This window comes from Rutidosis leptorrhynchoides, chromosome 2 (assembly GCF_046630445.1).
Source record: "Rutidosis leptorrhynchoides isolate AG116_Rl617_1_P2 chromosome 2, CSIRO_AGI_Rlap_v1, whole genome shotgun sequence".
NCBI lineage: Eukaryota > Viridiplantae > Streptophyta > Magnoliopsida > Asterales > Asteraceae > Rutidosis > Rutidosis leptorrhynchoides.
The window spans coordinates 671,475,250-671,482,183 of record NC_092334.1 but is presented as its reverse complement, the minus strand read 5'-3'; the positions used below and the strand labels follow the sequence as shown (position 1 = coordinate 671,482,183).

The 6,934-nt window shown below is 34.9% G+C and overlaps 1 non-coding gene across 1 annotated transcript; it reads right to left on the bottom strand.

Annotated features, from left to right (window-relative positions):
- Positions 1-4,524: 4,524 nt before the first annotated feature.
- On the bottom strand, positions 4,525-4,598 carry TRNAT-AGU (transfer RNA threonine (anticodon AGU)). Its single transcript has one exon. It is a non-coding gene; the product is annotated as a tRNA-Thr (tRNA).
- Between the last annotated feature and the right edge of the window lie 2,336 nt (positions 4,599-6,934).

The following is a 6,934-nucleotide window of genomic DNA, read 5'->3' as shown; positions in this document are numbered from 1 at the left end:
TATATATATATATATATATATATATATATATATATATATATATATATATATATATAATTTTACGAGGATTTACAAGAAAACCGAAGAAATGAGCGAGAAAATTCAAAACTTTACGAGATTTTATAAGAAAATTCGAGAAATGAGCGAGGAAATTCGAGAAATCGTGGCATTGACCAAGTTTGACCACGCTGCCCGAGAAATCTCGGGAGATGGACATCTCGTCTCGGCGGCCTTCTTAAAAAGAGATCTCGGAGAGAAATATGGAGATTTACAACACTGGCTACAGTCCAAAAAGACTTTATTTATTCATTACAATGGATTGTGATTTTCTTGAGACTGAATATTGTTATAGCCCCCAACACACAAGTGAGGGGGAGATTGATTCTAATGACACTTTGAGTTGGTCGGATAGGATTCTCTCATCAGAAGAAATCAATCACAATACGAAGCTATCAAAAGAAACCGAGATAAAGCAAGAAACTCTATCCCAAGACATACATCAAAGTTCAAGCCAGATTGAGCCAACACAAAAAGATATATTAAACGAACAACAAAGTTTAAGTCAAGAATCAAATCAACATGATATTCTAGATGAACAACTAAGTTCAAGTCATGAATCAACTTAATAAGACGAACCACAAATCCACGTAAATCTCAGCCAGTTCAATAAAGTTCAAGTCGGGAATCAACACAACATAATATTCTAGATGAACAACAAAGTTCAAGTCAAAAATCAACTCAACAAGACGAACCACAAAGTCCAAGTCAAGCTCAACAAGTACAACAAGATTCAAGTAAAGCTCAAGAAATACAAAATGAATCATCTGAAAAGTATGTCTTGCCTCCAAGAGCTAACAGAGGGTTCTGCCTAAAAGATATGATCCAGAAAAAGAAGCTCTCGGATAAAAATATTCAATGGCAAATGTTGCTAAAGGAAATTTTTCAAAAGAAGCCAAAAAAGTTACTTCTGCAATATACTCTGAAGAAATACCAACCTCAGTAGAACAAGCCTTAAATTCAAAGAATTGGAGAGACGCAATGGAAGCAGAAATGGAGACTCTAAAGACAAATGATACTTAAGAGAAATGCATCATTCCTCAAGCTAAAAAGCTAGTTGGAAAACAAAAACCAGATGGAAACATAGAAAGGTACAAAGCTCCACTCGTAGCAAAAGAATATACCTAAACATACGGGATTGACTACTCGGAACCTTTTTCACCGGTGACAAAAGTTGACACCACAAATTCCTCTTTTCTATTGCTGCAAACAAAGATTGGCCTCTTCACCAATTCTATGTGAAGAATGCTTTTCTATACAGCGAGCTCAAGGAAGATGTTTATATGGAAGTTTATCCTGGAATCGCACTAAAGTTCATAAACATGGAAGTTTGTCTCCTTAAAAAAATCTTTGTGTGTTTAAACAATCCCCCCGAGCATGGTTTGAGAAATTTACTTTAGCCATGAAAAATTACGGCTGCCAACAAAGTAATTCAGATCACACTTTATTTTTCAAACAAAGAAACCAAAAATAACTTGCTTGATTATTTATGTCGATGACATGATAAAAAATGATAGAGATGATTTCAACTTGAAAACAAAATTATCAAATGAATTTGAAATGAAACATTTGGGAAGACTAAAATACTTTCGTGGGGATTGAAGTTTTACGATCTCAACTGGTAATATTTATATGCCACAAGAAATATGTGCCTTTTTTACTTGCTGAAATAGGGATGATCGACTGCAAACTAGCCGAAACCCATGTGATCCCAAATGGTAAGTTGTTTATGGAAGATGGAGCGTACTTGTAGATCCAGAGAAGTTTCTAAAAGATTGGTAGAAAGCTGATATATGTCGGCCATACTCGTCCAGATATATCAAATGTAGTGGGAGTAGTCAGTCAATTTATGCATCGACCACAAGTACATCACATGGAAACTGTATGGAGAATCATTAAATAGCTTCAAAGGAGCAACTAGTCATGGAGTTCTAATCAAGACCAATGGTCACCTCAAAACCCAAATATATACAGATGCAGGTTGGGGAGGTGAAAAAGGAGATAGAAATTTACATCGGGATATTTCACTTTAGTCGGCGAAAACCTAGTTGCATGGAAAAGTAAAAAGTAAAATGTTGTATCTCTTTCAATTTTCGAAGCCGATTTTAGAGGGATAGCACGAGGATTACAAAAAGCACTATGGATTCGAAAGCTACTGACAGAGATTTGATTTCCATCGGACGACACTAGTACAATAATATGCGACAACAAAGCAGCGATAAAGATTCTAGAAAATCCTGTTCAACATGACCGAATAAAACATGTTGAAATAGACAGACAGTTCATCAAGGAGAAGCTCGATGCAAAGAATATTTCATCACTATTCATGAGATCAGAAGACCAGCTATGAGACATCTTAACAAAATCAATGAATGGAAGACTCTTTAATAATTTTCTTGTAAAGTTGAGTATCGAAAACCCTACTATTCAACGTGAGGGGATTGTTAGAATATAAAGAAGAAAAGAAGTGTTAAAACTAACCCAACAACTTCATTCAAAAATATATTAGTTTCCAAAATAAAGAAGGCTCCTTGCCTTTATTAATCAGAGCCATTAATTTTCTAGTAATATAAATAGGAATTTAAGTTTTGTAAATTCACCAATTCAAAAATTATATACTATAGATACAAATGTTTTTTATTTTTTTATTTATTTCTCAATTGTTATTAGTCTCATAGTGTCCATATCCAGTAATCCGAAGGCCTTTCAGGAGGAGGAAGTGAGCGAATTATATCACTTATTTCGAGCAGTTCCGCATTAGTTCTTCCACTTAGCAATCTTCATGAATCCCAGATGCACAACCACTTTGATCCAGTCTACTCAATTCGATCCTTAACTTGAGCGTCCTTGTTAGTTACCAAAAAATAAAGTCTTGAGAATAAGTCCTCAAAGCGTCCAAAACCAAAAGCAGTCCACTGTTCATTTCAAAAAGAAAGTAGAGGAACCGTCTCAAATCATCTTAATAAGGGAATTCCAAAAGAATCAGCTTTTCTATCTGCAATGATAATTCTCGACCAAGTGCTTGAATAGTTTAGATGTAAGTTAGAGTCCAAAGATAAAAAGACCCCCCAACCCACATATGCTCCTAATGATTTTAGCCCAAAGCGAATTAGCTTCGCAATTGAACCACTAGTCAATTGTTATGTACCACCAGTCCACCACACTTATAGGCCCTTTAATTTGGTGATGTAGAATAACAAAATACTTTATTTCACTAAATATTTATATTTTATGCTCCATGTTTATCAAGAACTAGTGAATATATCCGTTAAAACATGAGATTATTAAAGGAGTTACACATAGACCACAATTCATCATGTGAATATGATCTAAATATAAGTGTATAGATAAAGTTTCGAAGGTCATGACACTAATATCTTTACAAGAGTTCAGACCATTCGAAGGTCATGGCACTAATATCTTTACAAGAGATTTCTATTCAAACCTTATAGTATAATTTAATTTGACATTTATGTTCAATATGACAACATTAAACTCAGGCTGTCCTTCGAGAGAAACTTTCTTAAACGTATTAGCTTATATCTAATTCGGCCTACAAAACTCCATAACAAATTATCTAACATATGCTTCACAAGTACAAATGTAAATGTTTCAATTTAATTCCAACCTATCTTAAATCAAGAATAAACATACGTTATCACCATGCTAACCTTAATTTATCACTAAACCAATTATTATTATAACCTTTTATTTACTTATATGGGTGCTCTTACTAGTTACTTGAAAGTATTTGACGTATTGAGTTAATACTCGTGATTGTATTAAGAACAGAATGTCAAAAGCATGAAATCATTTGACGTATTATTCGGTATCTATTTTATACTGGTCAATCAATAATCAATGCACAGATCTCCCAATAAAGTATAAGGACAAAAATTAAACTCAATTGAATTGAGTTGAGACCATATATAACGGTGATGAAATTTTTGTAGGGTATAATGCTGAGTTGTCAAATGTAATGAAGTGATGGCGTGATAAAGTTTGTAAGGGCGGAGGATAATAGTTGTGTGATGGAGTTATTTATTATTTTAATTGATTTAATTTAATCATAAATAGAATTAATTAAATTGTGATTGGCTAAAAACCCCATCACGCCATGGCCTTTCCCTCATTTTCTTCCATGTGATGGACTCATCACGCCATGGGCTTTTTTCCTTCATCACGCCCCATAGTGGCGTGATGGTGGTGATTTTGGGTTGATCATGCTGCGTTAAATAGGGTCTCACATGTATATATGGGGAAACTCAATTGTGTAAATGAATCTATCAAATATGGGACGTTAATAAAAATGTTTAATTTTGAGGTGGTGATTTTGGGTTGATCACGCTGCGTTAAATAGGGTCTCACATGTATATATGGGGAAACTCAATTGTGTAAATGAATCTATCAAATATGGGACGTTAATAAAAATGTTTAATTTTGATTTAACATAAAAAAAAATTAAAATGGCCCATGCAGGTCTCGAACCTGCGACCTTCGCGTTACTAGCAAGACGCTCTAACCAGCGGAGCTAATAGGCCTTTTGATTGAGTTATCTAAATAAATATATAAAACGTTATATGGAACTTTCTAAAAATTTGTCTTTCGCGGCAATGACACGACATGAGGGCAGTCGCGTTTTAACGGTTATTGATTGAGACCGTTTGTAATCAAAGTCGGCGATTGATTTAATTCACCGAGTGATGAGTTTTAAAACTTAGATTTTGGATTTGATTGCAACATGGTATCGAGATTGAGCAAATGCGAAGCCAGAAATTATTGGGTAGCTGATAGCTATAACATTGTAATGCCCAAGTCAAAATAAGACTTCAATTATCTAGTGACTAATCAATTGTGTTTTACGTATTACGGAGTAATATATTGTTAAAACACAGAGTTAAATCCTAAAATCATTCACATTTAAAAACTTTTCTTAATATACATTGTTTCTTGAATTTAAATATAGTATTTCATATGAACACGAAGAAATACTCCGCGTTTAGAAAATTTTTTGGTGAAACTTAAAATAAAATAAGAGTGCTCTAGTACTAGTGTAATATTTTAATAGTATGGACTTGATGGATCTTTCCAACCACTGGAGTGTTAAATTATTTGGGCTCTGTACTATGGATTAAAGATAGTTCACTATAGCAATGGGCTAAGAGCTTATTAAAATCGAATATGATGGGCCAGTTGGGGGAGGTTCATCATTCTTAAACTCCTCTACTGGCTCCACTATTGAGATTGAGGCTTTTTTTTTTTTTTTTTTTGCAAATGTGATTGTTAGAGGTAGGTAATGTAGTCGGTGATCGAGTTTGATTGTTTCTTTGTGCAGAGATTCTGGATTCGAGTACATCATTCTTTGTTGTCTAGTGCAAATGTGATTGTGCAGAGAAGAGATTAATAAGCTGACGTCTCTCGATCTATTACAAAAAGCGCGTATTAAATGGGATGTGGAGAGTGATGAGAACACAAATTTCATTCATTGATCTCTAAAGCATAAAAGGAATCAACAACATATTCATGGTCTCATGCTTGATGGCTCTTGGGTTTCGGATCCAACTACTATTAAGAATAAGTTCTTTGAATTTTATAAAAGTAAATTCGATGTGGTCGATACAGGTGCTAGTTTTAATGGCATTAACCCGAATGTTAAACTCTCACAGGATGACGTTTCCTTTCTTGAGCGCGAGTTTGATGATGTGGAAATAAAAGTGGCAGTTTGGGATTGTGGCAGTTCTAAGGCTCCGGGTCCGGGTGTGTTCTCGTTTAAGTTCATCAAACATTTTTGGGACCTTTTTAGTCACGACATATGTCGAGATGTTCGCACTTTCTTTTCTTCGGCGATTATGCCTCGTGGGGCTAATTCAGCCTTTTTTGCATTAATCCCCAAGGTTAAAAATCCGGTGCTCATATCAGATTTTCGCCTGATTTCGCTGGGTGGAGTGTTTTACAAAATCATCACGAAACTTCTAACGGACCGTTTAGCACATGTTATTGATAAGATTATTTCACCGGTTCAGTCAACTTTTATTTCGGGTCGTCAGATTTTGGACGGACCATTGATGCTTAATGAAATTGTTTCGTGGTGTAAAAAGAAAGACCGTAAGATGTTACTTTTCAAACTTGATTTTGAAAAAGCATATGATTCGTTCAATTGGGATTTTCTATTGTTCATGATGCAATCGTTGGGGTTCGATTCCATGTGGTGTGACTGGATTTTGGATTGTTTAAAGTCGGCTAGAACCTCAGTTTTAGTCAATGGGAGTCTGACATGTGAATTTACGATCAAAAGGGGTCTAAGTTAAGGTGATCCTCTTAGCCCGTTCCTTTTTATTATTGTGATGGAGGGTCTTCATTTAGCCTTTCAACATGCTATGGAGGCAAGATATATTCGTGGTATTAAAATAGGTGAGCATAACCTTCGTCTATCTCATTTTCTTTATGCAGATGATGTCATTATTATGTCGGAATGGAACAATCATGAACTGGGACGTATTCTTCGTATTCTTGAAGTTTTTTATTTAGTATCGGGTTTAAAATAAACGTTTCCAAATCGCATGTCTTTGGTGTGGGTGTTGAACCGAATGTGGTCGACATGGTTGCTTCCGAAGCTGGTTGTAGAATGGGTTCATTTCCAACAAAATATCTTTTTGTCCTTATTGGTATGAATATGAAACGAATCTCTAGTTGGTTGGATTTGATTCAAAAGTACCCGTTTAGCGTCTTGGAAAGCGAATCTTATTTCTTTAGGTGGTCGTTTGACACTTTTGAAATGGGTTATGGGGAGCCTTGGTATTTACCTAATGTCTATCTTCAAATGCCCGGAAAAGGTTATTAAAAATATTGAAGCAATTTGTAACGATCCGGATTTTTC